This window comes from Solanum pennellii, chromosome 4 (genome assembly GCF_001406875.1).
Source record: "Solanum pennellii chromosome 4, SPENNV200".
NCBI classification, from domain to species: Eukaryota; Viridiplantae; Streptophyta; class Magnoliopsida; order Solanales; family Solanaceae; genus Solanum; species Solanum pennellii.
This window is the reverse complement of record NC_028640.1, coordinates 29,117,414-29,136,740: the sequence shown is the minus strand read 5'-3', so window position 1 is coordinate 29,136,740 and position 19,327 is coordinate 29,117,414. Positions and strand designations below refer to the sequence as shown.

General features: G+C 38.2%; 1 long non-coding RNA gene across 37 annotated transcripts in view; it reads right to left on the bottom strand.

The window, feature by feature from the left end:
* LOC107017725 overlaps positions 1–19,327 on the bottom strand; it is a 62,940-nt gene that overhangs the window by 9,667 nt on the left and 33,946 nt on the right. For 36 of the 37 annotated variants that reach the window (XR_003577996.1, XR_003578000.1, XR_003577987.1 and 33 more), the window contains 4 exons: positions 10,616–10,685; positions 8,681–9,936; positions 5,260–5,340; positions 311–396 (listed from right to left, as the gene is read on the bottom strand). This is a non-coding gene — a long non-coding RNA (uncharacterized LOC107017725). The remainder of the gene's footprint in view (positions 1–310; positions 397–5,259; positions 5,341–8,680; positions 9,937–10,615; positions 10,686–19,327) is intronic. The other variant, XR_003577962.1, reaches the window with a different exon arrangement.

Here is a 19,327-nt window from a genome sequence, read left to right as displayed (position 1 = left end):
GTCTTTCCCTTGTATAATCATCATCATCATAGCTCAATAAGAATTTCATGATTATTGTCCTTTCATTACAATTCATATAAGTGAGGTTAGCACATTTACATAATCATTCACGATAAGGCACATTGGTAGGTTATCACCATCCTTATAACATTTACATCTTAGCCAACACCTCACAAAACATAGTAAAGACATTTCAATTCAACATCATATCAACCCTATAAATCTCAATATAAGGTATACTTCAATACAACATCATCACTTATTCACAAGTAACATAATTGAAGTAAAGAATATGGATCATAAGACTTACCAGGTCTCGTTCATAAGCCAACAGCAAGGTCTTACTGTCAACCCTCAAACTCAACCAAAAAATGGGACTCACCACTAGTTCATAGCCTAGAATTCGAAACTTAGATCAAGTTCATAATCTACTTCACAATTTAAGTAAATTACTCAATAAATAGAATAATTGTACTACAATATATCATAATATACCCATAATTATCATAATAACAACATAGTATAGTAATTCACACACTAACCAAACCAATTACATCAATAATATACAATTCAATTCAAGATCGCAACCTATAGTTAAGGGGAAAGGTCATCTTCTACAAGCTAGACAAATCCATCAATAAGTATTGTAATATAGTCATAATTCATCATAATACAATAAACTCAAAATAAACCATAAAAAATCAATTTGGAAGATCAATTTTGAGATTTGAAAAAACCGACATGAAAACTCATCTTTTGAAATCAATTTGAAGGAAACCTTTGGGGAAAGAAGTATCAAAGGTGTAAGGAATCCCATACCTTAATATTCGATGAAGATTGATGGAGAAAATTTGGTGATTAATGACCTAGAAACCCCTTGACCTTGTCTTCTATGGTGTTCTTTAACTTGGGAGAGAGAAAGAGGAGAGAAGGAGGAGAATTTGGGTTCGAGAATTATGAGAGTTAGGTTAGTCTAATTAGGTTAGGGTCTTTATATAGGTTGTTTATTAACTTAATTAGACCTCCATTAAACCCTAAATAATTAACTAACCCCTAAATTAATTAAATCAAGTTACTTAATATCGAGCAGCCAACCCAAACGAGACCACAACAAATGGTCCGTTTGTCAAACGATGACCAAGTGACCAACCATCTTGTTGGTCCGTCGTTTTGGTATGAGACTTGTCAAAATAGGCTTCCAAGGATTTTTATAAGTGTCCATCGACGGAAGCAGTCCACGCCCCGTCGATTGGACAACGGATCGTTGGTTGCATCCGTTGGTGGACACTACTTTGGGTAGCCTTTGACCCCAAATTGCAAGGGTCCTCCTCAAGGGCCCTTGGTTGGTCCTTGGGGAGTCGTTCCCAGAAGTTTCAATTATGAATCAAATCTAATACTTTTTATACACCCTTCCACCAATTTTCATCACTTTCCGACTCCTAAAACTTAGTCAAATAGGCTAAGGCATGCTAGCACCTCATTGAACTAGTTTCCGGACGTTCCTTGAAGTTTCGATTCCTAAACTTTCTAAATAACTTATATATACTATTTATGACCTTTAAGCAATGTCTAAATCCTTTACACCTTTGATAAGATCTAGAACACGTCTTAGACTTTTGGATTGTTACAGTTCCATACTACTACCTACCCTAAGTAGTACATTCTTTTAGAAGATTTAGTTCATACACTTCATATAAAACACACCAAGTCTCCCCTTTCGGAAGGTCTACTTAGCGAAATGGATAGATAGATTCCCATACCACGACCTCCCCTAAGTAGTACATTTTTAGGAGACTTAGTTCATTCATTCTTTTGTGGGGAATTGCTTTAAATGACATAAACCATGAGAGCTAGACATAGAATCTCGATACTACCCCTATCAGATGTGGGTTCCAACTTGCCTAGGGTAGGGTCATTCTCTTAGCTTTTACATGGATTTTCAAATAGCAACACCTATGCGGGGCATAGTTAAGGGATAAGGAGATTTCTACTAAGTAACTCACATTCTACTCACCAGGAGTACTCATCTCAAGAGGTACATTGGGTACAACATCTCTACTCACAATGTGCACCCCCCCCCTTCATAAAATCCTCTCGGTGCTAAGCATAACCCCCCACGGAGTCTTAAACATTCTTTACTATAGGCTAAGTGATATCTAATTAGAACCACCTCTCAACTCACGAAGGGTACTTATCCCTAGAAGTTACATTGGAATATCATATCTCAACTCACGAAGACTATCCAACCTCCAACTTATCTTAGAGAGCTCTTGGGAATATTGAGGTTGCTATTAAACACTTCTTCTGAACTCACTAAGATTGTTCACCTCCAAGCCCTTCTTTGAGTCCAAGCTTCTATTTGGTTTTGAGAGAGTCTTTCTTGAGAGAAGGTTTTGGCTATTTACCAAATGAAGTCTAAAATTATGTCTTAGTGTTTGAACCCTCTTAATATGCCTAAAATACCCTAAAATATTCATCCATGGTTCATAAAAGACTTGGGGTGAATTTACCAAACACCCCAACCTACGCCCTTTTACAGACGGGTCATTCCCCAGTCGACGCCCCTTAGATGGGGTCCGTCGATTGGGGTTCCATCTTGTGCAGGATTTGTTAAACTTGCAGATATAGATGATACCCAAGGTCGATGGGCCATTGGTTTACCAACGGTCCGTCTCTTGTGGCCGTCGTTGTCACTTCTTGGCAGCATCCTGCCAAATGGATGGGGTCCTCTTCTAGGGCTCCTCGTGGGTCCTAGGTGGGGTCGTACCCAGACGTTAAACCCTTATACATAGTCGTATATTTCTTAGGAACATCCCACAAGAATTTTGATTGAAACAAACAGGTAAAACTCACTAAAACACATGAAGACACAGTAGCACTTTTTAAGGCACACCTTCCGCACGTCATGGACTTTCTTGGACGTTTGACTTCCAAACGTCACCAAACTTGACACAGTGCCTAAGAACATCATTATAAATAATTTTAACTCGAAACTAACCCATGAAATATTCACGAAGATCTAGTTCACCTTAGTTCATTTTAGGATATTACGTTCTCCTCCTCTTGGAACAACATTCGTCCTCGAATGACACTAAAATCTTTTATGAACATTAAGGACTTAATAGCAGCATATTAAATACCATATTAAGGCTCAGACATTCATAGTCAATGCACCAAACTTACAAGGAATACCAACTAGATAATGAAAAGAATTTGCTATGCAAAAAGACAACTTTTGGAAGTAACTTCCACACTTCAAAACACCTTCTTATTCTTTATTTATGGAGGAACTACCTTCTCCAACATTAAACATGCTGATGAACATCATTCTTAAGAAGATTGAAATCATTATTCATGAAAATGCAATTTTTCTCAAACTCTGAAATTTTACAGTGAGCATCACTCACACTGTGAAACATGCATGAATTTCAACAATTTCTTCTTTAAGCAATTTATGAAGAAAGCATGAACATATGAAAGACAAAACCATATAAACTCGTATTCTAACACAACTAAGTAACCATAGGAATTAAGTCTTACCGGGACTTTCATTCTAGATTACTCCTCTCCCCTAGATCCAAGTGCGTAGAAATGATTTTCCTTTTTTGAATATTGAGATCTACACAACCATTAAGAGCTTGGTTGACCTCTTTCCCTTTTTTCTTGAGGACCGGGCAATCCCTCATCTTATGACTCGTATTACCACACCCAAAGAAAACATTCGTTCCCCGAATACACTTACCCAAATGTATCTTTCCATAAGTAGCACATCTAGGCCTTTCAAAAGCATGGTTACCTCCTTGGGAATTTCGGTTGGAAACCTTATCCTTGTTCCCTATTGAAGACTCTTGATGATAGAATCTTTACTTAGGTTTGGGTTGACTTGGTTCATCCATTCTAGGACTCTTCCCATCCTCGTTTATTTCTTAATGCTTGGACTCCTTAATTTGTTGAGCATACTCCATGAGCATAGAGGTATCACAAAACATTGCGCCATCAAAGACACTCATAACATCAAGAGAAATACAACTCTTACTAATATGCAAGACTCTAAGCCATTACTAATCCACTAAGGATTTGGTCTCAAGCTTGAATAAGAATAGAAGGATAGATAAGGATATCAATTTACGTTTATACCTAACTCATTCTCCCCCACTTAGGGTAAAGTCATCTTCAAGGTCTCATACTTCAAAGTACCACTACACTTCTCGCAAGGGAGGAACTCACACTATTCTTAACTCATGCACATCAAGACTAAACATCAACCTTACAAGTCAAGCATAACACCCTCCTCTTAGGATTCAATCTAGCACAACACCCTTAAGTACCACATTTTTCAACTCTTAGGTAACACGTATCTCAACTTATGGAATAAAATCTCTTCTTCCTCACAACATTACCATATTTTTTGAACACTTCTCAAATTTACACCTTAACTTTTCTACTATCATTGTACACAACCATAAGATATCTCATTTTCCCCCCAAAAAGGACTTCATTCAACCATTTCAACTCTTACCATGGCTTAGAACTACATCACCATGCAATTTCACATCATAATACTTCCAACCTCATGAGTCACACATAACCATAAATGGAATCACATCACAATCCTCAAAATAACCTTCACATCTACTCTTCTAGCCACAAAACCATCATAAGCATCAAAACCCACTTTTCTCTCCTTCAAACTTAGAAACATCTCCCATTCCAAGCAATCACATCTATAAAATCACCGGACGATGGAAATGAAGAGAGATACCTTATGGAAATAAGTTCTATGGTATGATACAAGAGTAATGAAGAAAGTGAAACTCTATCGTTCTATAGCCTCTCACCCATGGATGTGTCGCGACTCACACTGATGAACAAGACTCTACTAGACGTGGATTGTGAGACTTTAAACCCTAAACTATTTCCCATACACTTATGCTCTGATACCAAGTTTGTTATGACCCGAAAGTACCCACTAGAAGAAGGGAGCACCCTTAGGTCGGAACAATTGCGTACTTGACCTTTCGGAGGTCTTGTACAAGCCTTAACTATCATTCATTTCCTAAGACATAAAAAGTAGTGCGGAATTAAAACTTTTCACGAATAAAATACTAAAGAAAACATCTTTCGTAAAAGCTAAGGAGTTATATCATCTTCACAAGCTAACTTAAAGACACGACATAAATATTATATGGATACGACCCTTTAAATTAATAAAAATACATAAGAAGTGTTAATACTAATATTTAAGAAATAGAATTATACCCCCGGATAAATGAGGACATACTTAGTCTTGAGAGAGTAGATTCCCAAGCTTTTCCTTCTAGACTTCTTCTTGCTTCCAACCTATAATTATAGAGTACAGAAAAGTATTGGGTAAGTACAAAACAATGTATTAAGTCTGGCATATGTAAAAACATGCAAAAAGGGACATTTTGGTATAATAAGCTTTTATGCAAACCTTCATGATTTTAGAGTTAAATTAGTATAGGAATCATAAATTATCACATAAAATAGAACTCTCATAATTTTAGAACCAAGACATACAGTAACCTTAAGTGCATTACAGTGAACACAGTGAAACATTACAGTGAGCAATTCATCCCAAGAATAGTGAACTCATTTCCTTTGAGGTTTCCCTAACCAAGTTATCCTAAGACTCACTAAGGTAAGACATGAAGGAATCACCTATACACCCCCTTAAATACACACCAAAGTGTGTGTACATGTGAGCACACCTTTCACATAGTCATCACTTTTATAACATTGGCTTCTAAACATGCTTACATATTCATGTACCATATTACACACTTTGACATGCTTCACATAATCTTAATGTTCCTTTAGACATTCTCTCTAGCATACTTCACAGAACAAGCTTCTTAAAACATATCAATAAGAACAACATCATTATCATCATACTTCATACAACATGCCTTCATGGTCTCATTCATGACACCCAAGTAGATTCACATTCATATAATTCAAGTAAACACCGCCACCAAAGGTGGACCATACCACTCCACAACATTTCATACTAAGAATTAAATAATGTAACCAACTTACCATTAATCCAATCTTTCACCACCTATAGTGAACTCCTCAATAATACTTAATAAAATAGCCCTCAGGGTAGTAGATAAGTCAAAATATAACCATAAAAAAGCTCTAACTCTAACATTATCAAATCATGTTATTAGACCCATTCCATAAATCAAAAGTTGATAAAAATCAATAACATGGTTTCATTGAAGTATATCATTAAAATCACCAACTATCATTAGAAATAGCATATTTGAATCCTTTGAAACATTTTCATGCAAGACCCATACTTAGAGTCCAAGATAGAAGAAGTTAGGGTCTGAAAACCTCTTTAGAAATTCCTTATAAAAGGCTCCTTGCATGGAAGATATTTCAAGGATGACTACCATAACTAAAATAGAAGGAAACCCACTGATTTTTGATGAATAAAACGGCCACCACTAGCCCTCCAAGCCTTCCTTGAGTCAAAGCTTATATTTGGTTTTAGAGAGTCTTTCTTGAGAGGGGGTTTTGGGTTTTTAGGAAATGAAGTCTAAAACTCAGTCTGAGTGTTTGAAACCTCTCAATATACCTAAAAGACCCTAAAATATTCATCCATGGTTATAAAAGACTTGGGGTGAAATTACCAAACACCCCAAGCCTTGGTAAAAAAATTACAGTTTTTACACGTGCAACCTACGCGTTAAACGACGGGCTGTTGCCCAGTCGATGCCCCTTAGATGCAGACCGTCGATTGGGGATGAGGCTCCATGTTGTGCAGGCTTTTCTAACCTTGCAGAGCCAGTCGACGGGCCGTTGGTTGACCAATGGTCCATCCCTTGTGGCAGTCGTTGGTTAGTGCTTGGCAATATCCTTCAAAATGGATGGGGTCCTCTTCTAGGGCCCCTCCTGGATCCTAGGTGGGGTAGTACCTAGACGGTAAACCCCTATACATAGTCGTCTAGGTCTTAGAAACATCCCAGATCAATTTTGATTAAAACGAACATGCAAAACTCACTAAAACACATGAAGACACACTAGCACTTTCTGAGGCACACCTTCCGAACATCATGGACGTTCTTGGACGTTTGACCGCCAAACATGACATACTGCCTAAGAACATCATTATAAATAATTTAACTCAAAAATAACCCATAAAACATTCACAAATCTGTAGTTCACCTTAGTTCGTTTTAGGATATTACAATGTGAGAGGTCTATGTAAACCTCAATATATAAAAGTTCTAATTTTTCCGCGTTTTAACCTATGATATTTTATGAAGAATTCTAAAAGGCTAGTGTTAGTCCTCTCCGAGGATGACAACACTTAATACGGCTAGGGGATGCTCCCCGATCATGACAAACTTTGTATTAGAGCATGGAGTTGAAGTAATTTTAGGATTGATATCTCACTAAACCACGTCTAAGTAGAGTCTTGTTCATGGATGTGAAGCGTGCCACACTTATGACTGAGAGGCTATGTGATGCTTAGGAATTCTCACTTATGTAATTTTGAAAGTCTTGCCTTGTGAGTTGAAACTCTATGTTTCCCTTTTTATTCTAATCCTTTTCTCGTGAATATAGGAGATGAATACAAAATAAGCCGCGGCAAGAAGAGTGAAGGAAGATTTGTCTAATGCGAGAGTTCATCCCCATGAGAACCAAGCCCCTCCACAAGATCAAGCTTAGGTCATTCCTCCACCCATGACAGATGGAGAGATAAGGTCGACATTTGTGCTTTGGTTCAAGCTATGACTACCCAAGCACAAGTGGTAATACTCAGGCTCAAGTCATGAGGTCTCCATCAAATAGGGAGGTTAAACCCTGTGTTTCAACAAAAAGCTAGTACCATGGTTTCTCGTTTGAGGGACTTCACAAGGATTAACCCTCCTATGTTCATTGATGAGGTCTACAAGACTCTTTGTGGTATGGGTTTGACTTTGAATGGAAAGGTCAAGCTATCTTCCTATCAACTAATGGATGTAGCTCAAACTTGGTGTCACATATGAGTTTTACCCCCTAGACGTAACCGGCGTCGTTATCCTTTGTAAGGATTAAGACTAGCCTCTTAGTTCATGTCATTACATTCATAGGTTGAAAAATGTGGAAAATTTTAAAACTTTTATTTTCTCTACTTGGAGGTTTACATAGACATCTACATACACATAATATATATTCATATCGAGTATACATATAGCGTTCATATAGGAAGGTTACATTGCCTTCATATAGGAAGGTTACATAGCCTTTGAGATAATTTTACATGCCCTTAGACAAGATATGATGCGACCTATAGGAATAGAATTTCCCCCCTTCAACTCAACAACGGGTTCATTTGGGAAGTTAAACCTCGCCACTCTTGTCCTACAATCAATTGATGCAAAACATGCATCCAATCAATCCATACCCAATATAATATCAAAATCAAGCATATCGAGTTCTACTAGATCAACATAAGAAACTCTATTGGGCAATAAAATAGGACAATTTCTATAGACTCTTTTAGCAACAACCGACTCTCCCACCGGAGTAGACACTAGAAAAGGCTCATGCAAAATATCGGGTAAAACATCAAACTTTTTAGCTACTAGTGGTGTAACGAAGGACAAAGTAGCACCCGGATCAAGTAAAGCATACACATCTAGAGTAAAGATTTTTAACATACCGATCACCATGTCGGGAGAGGTCTCTTGCTCACCCCTAGAACGGAGAGCATAGAAGCGATTCTTCTTTGGACCATCACTAGAACTACTTGCTTGAGCTTGGCCACTACTCTTGTCATGACTCTTCAAGTTTGGAAAATCTCTCATTTTGTGAGCACTCTTGCCACAACTAAAACAATTATACGCCCCCTTAAGGCACTCACCATAGTGCTTTTACCACACTTTCCACAAGTTGGCTTCTCCTTTGGTGAATTAGAACCTTTTCCCTTCTTAAATTTATGGTTAAACACCCTATCACCACTACTCTTGGGAATATGGTAGAAACTTGATTTGAACCGCGCTTCTTAAATTTAGGCTTATCTTGCATCTCAAGCCTATCCCTTGAGGAGCCTCCATCAAATGATTAGCCCTCTTAGCATCTCTACTTTTTCTCTTAGCTCTTGCCTCCTCAACCCTTCTTGCATAAACCATAAGACGGAAAATGTTCATGTTGTCATGTAGCATGGACGATTGACACTCCTCTTGTAAGTCCTCCGACACCCCCATCACAAAACGGCTCATTTGGTCTCTAGGATCGGAGACTAAATAAGGAGAATATTTGGACAACTCAACAAATTCCAAAGAGTAATCATGAACACTCTTCCCTTCATGGCAAAATTGATGAACTCCATCACCTTTTCCTCCCTCATCTCTATAGCGAAGAATTGATCTAGAAAAGCCGCCTTAAAGATCTCCCAAGTCACCGGACCACCCCTCAACGACCTATTGTCCCTCCATTGCACATACCAAGTTTGAGCCACATCCTGTAGTTGATATGAGGTCAACTCGGCCTTCTCACTTGAAGTCACCCCTATACCATATAGCACTTTGTAGACCTCATCAAGGAATTCTTGGGGGTCTTCATCAACCTTAGACCCATAGAAAGTAGGAGGAGGGTTCATTCGAGTGAAGTCCCTTAGACGGAAAGCCATAGTAGTGACTTATTGATGAGGACGAGGAGCAACATCCTGGTTGGCTTGAGCCGTCATAGCTTGGGCTTGAACCATTGCGGCTTGTGCTTGGGTAGTCATGGCTTGAGCCATTTGATCAAGAATAGCCCTCATCTCCGCCTCTGTCATAGGTGGAGGTTTAACCGGGGCTTGATCAACATTAGCATTTTTCTCAAGTGGAGGAAGTTTCTCATCATAAGGAGGAGCTCCCGCGTTAGCAACTTCCTCTTTAAGTCTTCGAGCCGCATTCCTTTGAGTGTTTATGCTTCCTATAAGTACAACAATATGATTAGATGCAAAATCACACCATAAGTATACTCTATTCGCACGATATAAGATTTCCAAGAAATTCCTAAGCATCATATAGGTTCGTACTCATAAGTGTGGCGCGCTTCACAATTATGAATACAAACCTACATAGACATAGTAGAGAGAGAGAGAGAGACATAACTCAATGATATTCAACCTCATGCTCTGATAACAAGTTTGTCACATCCGGGTTTTACTCCCTAGACATAGCCGACGTCGTTATCCTTTTTAAGGATTAAGACTAGCCTCTTACTTCATGTCATTACATTCATAGGTTGAAAAATGCGGAAAAATTTAAAACTTTTATTTTCTCTACTTGGAGGTTCACGACATAAACATAATATATATTCATATCGAGTATACATAGACTATTCATATAGAAAGGTTACATAGCCTTCTACTTTTATTGCACATAAATATATAAAAATATATAAATAGTCTCAACGATTGTCTCATCTTATACCATCTAAACGAATATCACAATATGGGCATAGCCCTTACATCAATTCAACAAGACCATGTATAGGTCATACAAAAGTACGATATCCAAATAACAAGGAAAGGAATGATAGAGTCAATAAGTTCATAACAAAATCCAAAGCTAGAATGTGGCATTGCCCTTGAAAGTTGAGGACCTACCCTACTTGGATGAATGGAAGAATCCAAGCCTTCAACAATATTGCCTTCAATACTCTTCAACGACCGGAACCTAAAATGTTTGGGACATGGGAAGAAAACGGGATTAGTACTCAACATGTACTAAGTATGAGATCTTATGCACATACACAAGCAAAACGTGCAAAAAGTGAATTTTTATCAAAGCATGTCACTTTACCCCTTTTTAGGGGCTTAATGCAAAGTCAAGTAAGTCATATTAATCAACCAAACATGCTTACTATCTGAACAAGTAACACTTATCCCAACACATTTAGAATCATGATTTTTTACAACAAACATCAAGGAATAATATCACAAGAACGAATAAGAGTTAAACATATCATAATAAGCAAGACAACTACTCACGAGTCCTTATCAAGTCAACAAGTGCAATGACCAAGAAAAGCCCCATAACCTTACTCAATCAAGTATCCTCAACAAGAAAACATGACCAATGTCCAACTTTACATATCATGGCATTTAGGCTTGCATTTCATCTTATATTATCATTATAATCCAAGGCATATTCATAAACGAACTTAATCAACATATAGTATCAAAAATATGACATGGTCATCATATATATATATATATATATACATCATATATTATCTTAAAATAAACATATAAGAACCTCCTCCTAAGACTCCAACAAGACTAACTAGTGCAATGTGTAGGTAGAGTCCCCTACCCCTACTTAGATTAAGCTAGACCCCTTAGGTTATTCAAGTTAGAGTTCAAGTCCTTTAATTCATTTTACCTTTTGGGAACATCTTGGCCTAACCGACATAGACCACATGAGCTAGTGTAGTATCCGGTGTCATAAAGCCCTACACCAAAAGAAGGCTTACTACTTGCCAAGTAGTACCAAAACATAACACATAGCAACTACGTGGATTCACTAGCTAGTATTCCTATGGGGGCAACATAGTTCAAGAACTAGGAGATTTAGTTGGGACCCTCTTTATGCGCCATACATTATGGTCTCTAATCTCAAGAGTAATGTAGTGCTCCTACCTTCCCTATGTGGGAAGGGACACTTCTCTATCTAGTTCACTCGGTACTAAGATAGATTCCCTTTTTGAAATGTCTTTAAGCCTTTAATTATCAATCATAAATTAATTTAGGCCATAGGGTCTAACCCTTGTATAATCATCATCATATCAATAGCTCAATAAGAATTGTATGAGTGTAAGTCCTTTAATCACAATTCATATAAGTGAGGTTAACCATTAGTGTTTAATAGCATATTAAGGCATATTGATAGTTTTCACCATCGTTATACCACCTACACCTTAATAAACCTCACAACATAGTCAAGACATTTCAATTCAACATCATACCACCCTATAATCCTAGTATAAGGCATACTCCAATGTAATATCATAGCTTAACAACAATTAATCACAATTGGAAGTAAAGATAAAGATTATAAGACTTATCAAGTCTTCCTCATAGTCTATCATCAAGGTCTTACCATCAACCCATAACTCAACCCCACTTGGGGAGTAACATCATAGCACAATGATAACCAATAGAATAACAAGGCCAATTGCATCTCTATAACCCAATTCATCTTTAGATCATAACTTGAGACAAGATACATAGGCTAATTTCATATTATAATTCATAACCTAAATCACATCTCAAGAACTAGCATGATAGGCCGACAATTCATCTAAATTTAACCAAAATATCACCATAGGATAGTAATCTAATCAACAACCAACTCAATTGAATGATCACCATACAACATAGGTCAAGACAACTACCCAGGGTTAGGGATAGCGGATCATGTTCTTCAATTAGACCAAACCATCAACAATTATCATAAACAACTTGAATTACATGTAAATCTACTCAATATAACCCTAAGAATTCATTAACAACTCAATCCATAACTTCAATTTTTTAATTGAAAGAAACCCATAAGAAAACTCAACTTTTTGAAATCTATTTTGAAGAACCCTTTGAGGAAAGGATCTCAAAGTTTAATGGAACCCATACCGAAATGTTTCTCAACAATTTGATGAAGAATCCACCCTTTTTCAGCCCCCAAACCCTAGTTCTTGCTAGCCTTCATTGGTGAGTTCATGTAGAGCGAGAAATAAGAGAGAAGGAAGAAAGTTTATTTTGGGAATATTCTTTAAGTTAATAAGGGTTAAGGATATTTATAGAGGGGATTAATTAACTTAATTAGTAACCCTTTAATTCCCTAACTAACCCCTAAACCACTTAATTAATTAAATGAAATCATTTAAAATTCATCAGTGAAATTCGACCCTCACCGACGAGACCCCGAACGACGGTCCGCCAGTGGGTCGACGGACAACCCCCCTATCTATGTCCTTCACTCCGTCGTCTCTATCAGAGACTTTGCAGGTGAGAGCTTCCTCCAATTTTTCTAAGTATAGGATGACGGTGGCCTCGACGCCCCGTCGAGCCAATGACGCCCCGTCAACCCCTTCCGTCGCGTGTAACAGTAGTTAGGTAAACAAGGGCCTTCATGAATATTTCTAAGTGTGGGAGGAAGGTGGTCTCGATGCCCTATCAATCCACTTACGACCGTCGTCTGCCCCGTTGATGCACACTGCCAGGAAGTGCTGCATCAAACTGCAGGAATCCTCTTCAAGGGCCTTTGCTTGGTCGTAGGGGAGTCGTACCCATACGTTTCAATCATGAAACAAATCAAATACCCATTAGCTACCTTTCCACCCATTTTTGTACATTTCCGATTGCTAAAAGTTTGTAAAAATGCCAAGGCTCACTATCCCACTTTTGTGCTTTAGGCCGTGGTGGCTGTTCTTATGGGAAGAAATCATCATCGAGTTTATTTGATTGTGGTGAGTTGGGTCACTGATCCAAATATTGTCCAATGCAAAAGCGGATTGCTCCTGCTCCACAGACAACTCTTGCAGTAGCACATCCAGATAGGGGTCGAGGCCAAGTTCAGGACTGTCGCCTAGGTTATCAGGGTATGTGGGGTGGTCCAAAATGAGGCAGATCAGGTGGTAGGGCTGATGGCCAATGCAGAGGCAGACAAGGCCATTTCTATGCAGCTCTAGTGAGGGTGGAGACCGAGGCATTTAATGATGTGATCAAATGTACGATTCTATTATGGCATCAGCCCGCCCATAGGCTTTATTTGACCCTATTTTTACTTATTCTTATGTGTAGGTTTTATGATTCTTCTATGGGTTTGACTTTTGAGCTTATAGCAATGCCATTGTGTGTGCCGACCATGGGCGAGTCTTTAGTAGTGGATTGTTTAGATCACGCTTGGTTACTACTTGGGGTGTTACACCCTGGCTAACTTTATGTTGTTCGATAAGCTTGATTTTGATGTGATTATGGGAATGGACTAGTTATCCCCATATCGCTCAGTTTTAGATTGTTTCTCTAAGATTGTTACCTAAGCCATGTTTGGTAATCCTCCGATGATTTGTTAGGGCTCCATTAGTAGCACACCAATTAGAGTTATCTCTTTTATTCAGGCTCGGAGGCTAGTGGCTAGCGGATGCCTATCCTATTTGGCATATGTGTTGCATGTGAGTATGAGGGTCCCTTCGATTGAGTCTTTGTGCCTATTGTCAGAGATTTTATAGATATGTTCCCTGTCGTCCTACTTAGCCAACCCCCTAGCGTGATATTGACTCTAATATTGAGCTTAAGCCGGGTACTCGACCTATTTCCATACTGCCATATCATATGGCTCTTGTAAAGCTCAAATAGTACAGTGTTCTGCTTCAGGACCTCTTGGGTCAGAGGTTCATAAGTACAATGCAATTCTGATCGCACCGAGACTGTTCCCTTGAAGTCAAGCTCGAGACCATCGGAGGATGCAAGGTTTGTTCATGAAGTTAGAGGTCCTTGAGGTTTTGTTGATGGCAAAGAAAGGGTTCTATGCCTTGAAGACCGTTTGAAAAAGTGGAGGGAAGACGGTTGACGAAACTATTACTTTAGGCGAGCAAGTTATTTGGCAACTCACCTTATAGCTTGGGTAATGACCCCAGCTCGCCTAAAGTTACAGAACACTTCAATGGGGAGGACACCTCTCCGAACCAATTGGCAACTCGCCGAGTCCATTTGGCAAGCTTGACCCAAATCACCCTTTGTCCTTTTTGGGCTAATTTTGGGCCTCTTACGTAATAAATGCCTAAAACTATAAATAGCTAGTTTGGGATCCTCTTTTAGGTAGACTATTTTGAATATTGATATTTAAACACCTGTATTAGTGTTGAGAGCTTGGTACAAGCTTGGATTGACTTTTGCTTAGAAATGTCAGTTGTGAGGTGAATTTAATTGAGGTCTTTGTAAGAGTTAGGTGCTTCTTATAGGATTAACGAATTGAGGTCTTATCGTTTGATATACTTTTTGGTTGCTTTTTGTTTCCTCTTTTTGTGTCTATCTCTCTTTATTTCTTCTCTTTAATTTCTGCATTTTATCCGTAATTCGTAGTGAGATTATAGCTTAGATTCGTTCCTACGATTCTAGTCTTGGGTTTGCTAAAGAAAGAGTAAAAAAAATTGGTTTATTTGAGTCTTGTTTGAAGTTTCTAAGGTTAGATTAGTGTTCCCTAGACTTATTTGAGTCTAAATCTAGAGTATTATTGGAGATTCCACCACTGATGATTGAAGAAGGTGCAAATGGGTTTTGAAATCTAAAGGTTTTTACGAGGAATGGAAAGATAAAAAGTATTGCATTTTGTTTCCTACATCAACAGGAGCTTGTATCTCAAATTTCGTGAAATTCTGAGCTAAAGTTTGTAAGGGTTTATTTTGGGTCTTCATCTTGTTCATTGTGTTTTTGAGGAATATTCAAATCTTCACGAAGGAGGAATCTCCAAAAGGAGGTGTTTAATCCCAAAGGAATGAGAAGAGAAAGTGGATAAGTGTTGATACAAAAGGTAATTTACCAAAAGGGGTAAGGAATAAAGGAAAAGTATGGGGGAGACCACAAAAGCACAAATTTTGGAGATCTCTAGGTGCACCCACTGGAACTTCGGTGAGCTCGACTTTGCTCACTAAAGTCCAAAGGACAACTCGCCGAATTGACCACCGTGTTGCTGAATCGCCTTGAAAGTATAAAATTTGATGAGCTAAACTTCAAGTTGGCGAGCTGACCTTCAACTTTGGCAAATAAAATAATGCATTAAGCAATCGGAAACTCATTTAATGCCCCTAATCTCAATTTTTAATTCCTTAGTTTCCTTTTCTTGATTCTCAATCGTTCTCAACATTCCTGAACTAATTTTCAACTTGTAATTTTAATCTACTTGTTGATTATTGGTTCTTGAATTCTCTTATTTGCAAGTGTCATTTCATTTCATATTTTTTCCATTTTACTTCACATTCAACTTCTTTTATTCAAGTCCATTTTGCTTTAGCGAGTCGTCCGTTTATCTTGAAACAAGAATCCATTCCGGCCACGAGTAGAAATTGACACTTTGTGATCAACCGAATTTAAGCCAATTTGAGAGGCAATCAAAGGTGCGTAAACACGAGTGATTGTGAGTTCATTTTATTAACACTAATATTGTTTATTGTTTTTTCTGTTGAGATGTCTTATTGTTAGGTACCATGGAAATCAGAAGTGATATCCAACCACCAATAGGAGAGCTTATTTTGAAATCTATCATGGAGGCTATTACATATATGAGTTGGAGAGGAAGGAGAACATGGAAGGACAATGGCCACCATGAAAGGTAGTGTATCGAAGATGGATGATAGAATGAACAATGTAAAGGGTCGAGTTAACTCTACTAATCCACCTCACAAGTTGCTTTTCGTGCTTCCACACGTGGGCATGACCACACTATTTCTCCTACTATCACACCCGGAGCCTTCTATCAAGCATTCAACCCAACACCAATTTGTTTCGGCTCCAATTTCAAAAATACCAATCGGCTTTTCCAATTCCAACTCAACCAAGTAGCTCCACCAGACCAAAACCGATCTTACCAAGCCCACTAAAAAAATCCACCCTACAAATGCCACAAACCCAACAAATCCCCTTGATAAAGTTGAGGGATGATGAGTACCAACGGTGATATGAAGGTGAAGGTGAAAAAGCGTCGTGGAATGAAGCACAAAGGACTATACAAGAGGTCAAATAGGACATAGAGGGCGAGGAGGTAGATTTGGTTCGGTGCCACATGGGAGAAGACTGTATGGGAACCAATCTCAAGGTAAAGAACCAAGGGAAGTCTTTGTCAATCAAGTGTATGGTCAAGAATTGAGAGAAGAGCACGGTAACCCATATCAAGGGGAAGTCTATAGAGGTTACTACAACAACAACCAAGTGGGTGAGGGCCAAGGAAACTATTATAGGGACCAAGGTGAAAATAGAGGTCGAGATGTTTGGAATCAACAATATCAAGACAAGTCTCCCACCTTTCAAGTAGGGAGGTTGCAATCCTAATGCTTATCTATAATGGGAGTCACTTTGTGAAAGAATCTTCCAAGTCGATGATTTGACTGAAGTCAAGAAGATTTGCTTTGTTATTGCTCAATTTGAAGGGTTTGCTATTATGTGGTGGGAATACATGAAAAGGTATCTAATCTTGGCTATATTTGCATGCTTAAGAACCAAATAACACTCGTATTTTGGCCAAGTTTGGAATCATTCTTTACTTATTGATAGTAGTGTCAAGTCATATGAATCCAGTTAGACTAACCAACATGATTAGTTGTGCACGTGAGTTAAATGAAGAAACGAGCCTGAAATAGGCATTGGGAAGCACGAGAGGATCCAAGTAAATGAGCAATAAGAAGGGACAATGAAAAATGAAAAACAAGAAATATTTATATCCCTTCCGCATCGCTGAGAGGGTATTAATTATTTCGTCGCGAATTGAAGTTGGAGACAGAAGACTAGGTATCGCGCATGCGTCGCAGAGACAAATTGCTCGCTAACAACCAAATTTTGTAAAACACTCTGCGTCGCGGACCCTGGTGCTAGATTTGGTTGATTTCAACTAAATATAAATAGAATTAGATTTTTTATTTTATAATTATTTTTTGTCTAGGTTTTGAAGAACGACAACTTTGGAAGCTTTTTCATCTGTTCGTAGGGTTCATTTTTAATGTTCTCCATTCGATCTCTTTATGTTATCCAATCATTGTGTAAATGAGAATCTTGGTATGAGTAGCTAATTTCCCTAGTTCTAGGGTCGTGTCTACTCGATGATTCTGTTCTATTGAAGTTAATTATCACATGAATCAATCTTTTGTTTTTATTTTAGTATTTCGTGACTGATCGTAATAGAAGTGAATTGTACTCAGTAGAGGGATACGAGGATAGAATGTGTGGCAAAAAAAGCATGATTTACTCTTGAATTTAGAGTTGATTTGTATCTAGGATAGGGATATACGTAGGAATTTTGCTCGGTAATTGGTTCAGTGGGCTCACAGATGTAGTTTGGTTGGCAATAATGGATTAGAAGTCAGGAGACAACAATCATATAATTAACCATGTCATCATTGATTCGATAGTTAATCAAATATCCATTTCACATGATAAGACGCATGACTTCTTAAGTTAACTGCAACCATGAAATTTCCCTCGTCATTGTTAAAACCCTTTTGAAATTGAATCGTAATAGTTAAGCTTAATTAGTGTACACTTTTTAAAAAATCCATTTCACACTTCTTGATAACACTTGTTTTAAATTTAAATTATTGGAAAATTGAAAAAGCTTGGCCTTAAGAAAGAGAGTTCACTGTATCAGTGTATGTGGTCACGCGAGTTATGATTAGCAAAGCCATGGATGACCCAAAGTCGAAGAGAGAATCTTTTCCACTCCAAGTTCCTCATCAAAGATAATGTGTCTTCCTTGATCATTGATAGTGGGAGTTGTGCAAACGTTGCTAACACTTCTTTAGTGGAATTCTTGAAACATCCTACCACTATGCATGCTACACCTTACAAGCTTCAATGGTTGAGTGAGTGTGGAGAATTGAGGTTACCAAGATGAGATACTAGGTGATGTAGTCCCAATGCAAGTTTGTCATGTGCTTCTCGAAAGACCTTATCAATATGATCGTTCAACCAAACATGAAGGAGAACCAACAAGTATTCACTTATGTTGGATGATCATAATATGTTAATCAGTATGTCAACCTCTCAAGTCAATGAAGTGTATCAAAAGATAAGTAAGTTGAGGTAGGAAGTGAAGGGTGAGGAAGAACATGTGGAGGCCAAGGGAAAGGAAGAGGAAGAAAGGAGGAAGTTGAAGGGAAAGGCCCATGTCTTGTTGGCCAAATACAAAGAGATGAAAGAGAGAAAGTAAATGACAAGTTTTTTTTATCCTTATCACATATAAGGATCGTGTGTTACAAACTAACTAATCTCATTCTTCCCCAATCAATTTCCCTTCTTTTGCAGGATTATGGGGATGTCATTCCAGAGGAGCTTCCAAGTGGATTACCCCCTATTCGGGGAATTGAGCACGAAATTGATATCGTGTCGGGCTCACAATTGCTAAATAAGTCGGCTTATCGAAGTTATCCGGAGGACACCAAAGAGCTACAAAGGGAAGTTGAAAAACTCCTCAACAAGGTCTACGTAAGAGAAAGTATTAGTCTATGCGTTGTTCTGGCTTTATCGGTTCCAAAAAAGATGGAAGATGGCGCATGTGTTGATTGTTGGGCCATCAGTAAGATCACGGTAAAGTATTGTCATCCTACCCCTAGT